The sequence below is a fragment of the Palaemon carinicauda genome, chromosome 10, assembly GCF_036898095.1.
Source record: "Palaemon carinicauda isolate YSFRI2023 chromosome 10, ASM3689809v2, whole genome shotgun sequence".
Lineage (NCBI taxonomy): Eukaryota > Metazoa > Arthropoda > Malacostraca > Decapoda > Palaemonidae > Palaemon > Palaemon carinicauda.
The window spans coordinates 99,490,243-99,495,242 of NC_090734.1; positions in this window are offsets into that span (position 1 = coordinate 99,490,243).

Sequence of the window (5,000 nt, forward strand, 5' to 3'; positions counted from 1 at the left end):
TGTTCTGTATATTTTCTTCAACATTGTAGCTTCTTTATATCTGACTTTGGAAATATTTTTCGCTTTAAAAAAAAAATCATTAACATTTATCGATTACATACATTAGAAAGTTAGTATTGGTTAACATTTATTTATTTCTTAAAATTTCTTGTGAAATGATTCCAAGTTGCTACAAACGTTAATGTGGAATAAAAACATGAAAAATATTTGGAGCAAAAAAAAAAAAAAAAAAAAAAAAAAAAAAAAAAAAAAAAAAAACATAAATTTAGGTGCCTGATCGGAAAAATCAATTAACGGTATTTTTATGAACATGTAAAAGAAACAAAAACAATTCTGATGGACAGAATAAAAAAAATAGAGAGAACATGAATAATAAAGAAAGTCATTCATTAGAAAAACGAAACAAAAGGGTGATAGAGGGTTTAGTAGGGTTGCGATTTGTAGGGTGGGGGGGGGTAGTGGGGGAGGGAGCTGTGTAGTCAGGAAAGTGGGGGAGGCAATATTATGGGACGGTTAGCGGGGAGATGGGGGAGTAGGGGTTGATATTTTTGGGTCCGTTTCTTCTTTTTCTCGAAATGACGTAAAAACCCCTGAACGAAAAGGTTCCATCGCCGAATTCAAGTTGAAGTTTCACTTTAGAGGAGAAATTCCATTGTAATTTACTTCGCCTATGACTTCAATACTTGGAAATCTAATTGGTAATATTATGGTGAGGGACTTTAATGGACTTGAAACACCCACACACACACACACATACACACACACACACACACACACACACACACACATATATATATATATATATATATATATATATATATATATATATATATATATATATGTATATATATATATATATATATATATATATATATGTATACATATATATATATATATATATATATATATATATATATATATATATATATATATATATATAATGTATATATATATATATATATATATATATATATATATATATATATATATATATATGTATATATATATATATATATATATATATATATATATATATATATATATGTATGTATATATGTATATATACTGTATATACTTTATATATATATATATATATATATATATATATATATATATATATATATATATATATATATATTTACATGTATTCACGCAATAATAAAGAATTATTCATTATATTCTTTTTATCTTCGACGCCAATTTCTTTTATTATAACCTCTGTTATATGATAGTTTTGACTAAGAAAAAAAGAATACTTTTTTAAAGTTGAATTTGTTATGCAACTTTTACAGAAACCCCAAGGCAAATTTCCACTTTAAGGAGAGCAAAGAGAAGTCCAACGTGTTTCCCTCGCATCGGTGATTTTCTGTAAAGGCTTAAATGAGAACTTGTGTCCTTAATGGAACCGGTTTAATCTACTGTAAAGAAAAAAAAAACAGTGGTATAAAATTTAGATCTATAACCTTCTTTAAGAAGAAGCAGTATCCAGAAAATTCTCATCGTCATTTACAGCAGTTGGTGATTCCTTCCCTAGAGTTCAATATTTTATAAAAGAATTTTTTTTTTTTTTTTTGCGTGATTAATATGGTGAAGTTCATGATCAGTTATGTGAGGCTTACGGTCATATAGGTCACTCAATGCTTCCTCCATATCTAACTTAAACTATCGATCTGATTCAAATCGAAAACTGTCGTTGGGAATAAAATAATATTTATGATGAAAGACTAAACAACTATTTGATACCGTAATCTCTTATGATTATTAATAGAACGTTAACAAAATGGAAACTTGTAACCACCAAACAAAGTAATGTACCATCTTAAAGCGATCATGATAAACATAAATAGCCTTTTTATTCATTATCCGTTGAATTAAATGATATACAGAAGATATATAGTAACACCCGCCCCCCCCCCCCCCTCTCTCTCTCTCTCTCTCTCTCTCTCTCTCTCTCTCTCTCTCTCTGTTATTTCCAGGAAGTTCAGTAAGTAGAATAAAGAGAGATTGAAGATTTAAAGGAAATTTAATTCGTAGTCTTAACAGTTAGATAGTAAACACTTTCGGCAGAGCGAGGAACAATGGAAGCCGTGGATGGGGTTTTTAAAAAACCCTGTTTCTCTTGAAAATTTAGAAGGAAAGAATGTTTTTGTCCCGGCAAAATAAGGAGTAACAGAATTTGGAAGGATGTGTGAGAAAAGGAAGTTGTGAGTTAATGTGGTTAAGAGTAAGGTTATGAGATTTACGAGAAGGGAAGGTGTTGCAATGTTGAATGTCATGTTGAATTGAGAGTTACTTGAGGAGGTGGATCAGTTCAAGTACTTGGGGTCTGTTGTTGCAGCAAATGGTGGAGTGGAAGCAGATATACGTCAGAGATTGAATGAAGGGTGCAAAGTGTTGGGGTCAGTTAAGGGAGTAGTAAAAAATAGAGGGTTGGGCATGAATGTAAAGCGAGTTCTATATGAGAAAGTGATTGCACCAACTGTGATGTATGGATCGGAGTTTTAGGGAATGAAAGTGATGGAGAGACAGAAATTGAATATGTTCGAGATGAAGTGTCTAAGGAGTATGGCTGGTGTATCTCGAGTAGATAGGGTTAGGAACGAAGTGGTGAGGGTGAGTTAGCAGCTAGAGTGGATATGAATGTGTTGAAGTGGTTTGGCCATGTTGAGAGAATGGAAAATGGCTGTCTGCTAAAGAAGGTGATGAATGCAAGAGTCGATGGAAGAAGTACAAGAGGTTTGGGTGGATGGATGGAGTGAAGAAAGCTCTGGGTGATAAGAGGATTGATGTGAGAGAGGCAAGAGAGCGTGCTAGAAATAGGAATGAATGGCGAGCGATTTTGATGCAGTTCCGGTAGGCCCTGCTGCTTCCTCCGGTGCCTTAGATGACCGCGGAGGTAGCAGCAGTAGGGGATTCAGCGTTATAAAGCTTCATTTGTTGTGGATAACGGGGGAGGGTGGGCTGTGGCACCCTAGCAGTACCAGCCAAGCTCGGTCGAGTCCCTTGTCAGGCTGGGAGGAATGTGGAGAGAGGTCCCCGTTTTTTTTTTTTTTTTTTTTTTTTTTTCATTTGTTTGATGTCGGCTACCCCCCAAAATTGGGGGAAGTTTCTTAGTATATGTATGTATGTATGATGAGGGGAAACCTTTACGTAGAAAACATATATTATATTCTACCTCAATGGTGGTGGGAAAGTTAAATTAGAATGATTTCAGATACAGATTTTGAAATAAATGAATTTTTATATATATATAAAAAAGGCAAGCGCTGTACTGTGCAGATGTGACACCAGTGGGGAAATAACCACCGAATTTCGCTGCAATTTAATATAATATAATGGCAAGATTATCTATAATATCTTTAACCATATATCTATCGGTAAAACCATCCTTAAGTACTATAGTATTTCACAAATTTAAAGCCATCACTTCTTAGCATATCATATTGTTTAAAGTTTGTAACAAATAAATAAGCAATTACTTTATATTCATATTTGGATATTTATTGTTTTTGTTAATCCGAAAATGAATAACTAAGGAAAAAAATCAGCGAGAAAAGTAGTTCTCCATAAAAGTAATAAACTGTAAATTAATGGTAATGAAATGTTTTTTTTTTCCCCTATGGTTGTAGCAACTTCGAAGACCACATAAACTGAAAATGAGATATTGGCTAATTTTTCGTTTCCAGTTAATTACCGAAATAATATTTATTTTTATTTTCGATTACGTAAAAGTAAAAAGAAATAAGTAAACCAAGAAGATAACTTTTAGTTAAATTATGTTTTGAAGTTTTTCTTTTCAAGTTGAGCAAAATGGTAGAAAATGAAGATGTGATATTAATATTCTAAATAAAATGAAAGAGTAAGGCATGAAAATAGTTTTTTTTTATTATTATTTCACTTGAATAGAGAGAAAACTTAAAAACATTCAGGAAAATCAAGAATATATTTACTTTAATATCACCAATTATCTTATGCAGTTAGATGGTAAAAAAGGAAAAGGAAACGGAAACCTAGATTTGGGAAAAAAATATTCCTTTTTCAAAGATAAGATAACCGAAAAACACATTTTAAAAAATTCATATAATTGGAACATTTAAAATTCTTCAATTTATTAGTATCCGGCAATATAGCCTCAAATAAAAGAAAAAATATGATTTCAGTTCATTCACTGTCTTTAATTCATTCCAATATTTCAAGTCGATTTTCGGTGGAGGCACTATTGCTGCAGCATATAACGGGAGATGTGTTTCCTAGTTTTGTTAGAACTTAAATGGAATTTTGTCCGGTCAAGAATTAACAACAGCCCATAGATATATTTAGCCTCTACTCTATTTCTATGGCTGTCACATTATGGTGGGATCAATCGTTGCTATAGAATATCTTTTTTTTATTTTCTATTACCATATATATATATATATATATATATATATATATATATATATATATATATATATATATATATATACATACATATATATATATATATATATATATATATATATATATATATATATATATATATGTGTGTGTGTGTGTGTGTGTGTGTGTTTGTGTGTATTTACATGTTTGCATGTGTATGTACGTGTATATACATACAATGCATATATATATATATATATATATATATATATATATATATATATATATATATATATATATATACATATATATATATATATATATATATATATATATATATATATATATATATATATATAAATCTTATTAATTTAGACTAGACGAGTTTTTGAGTTTTTACAATAAATAATGTTGGAGGTGACATGATAGCCAGCAGCAATTTCATGCAAATGTAGACAGACCATTAATCAAAGGGTAAACATTATTGACGGACCATTTGTCTTATATGGGGAAGACAAGAGGCACCTCCTAGGGGTTTTAGTTGAAAAAATAAAGTTGGTTTTCTTTAATCTAAAATATGTATCCTTCAGAAAGATCTCTCTTGTATTTCAATTAAAAACTTTCCTACTATTTTTGAATGA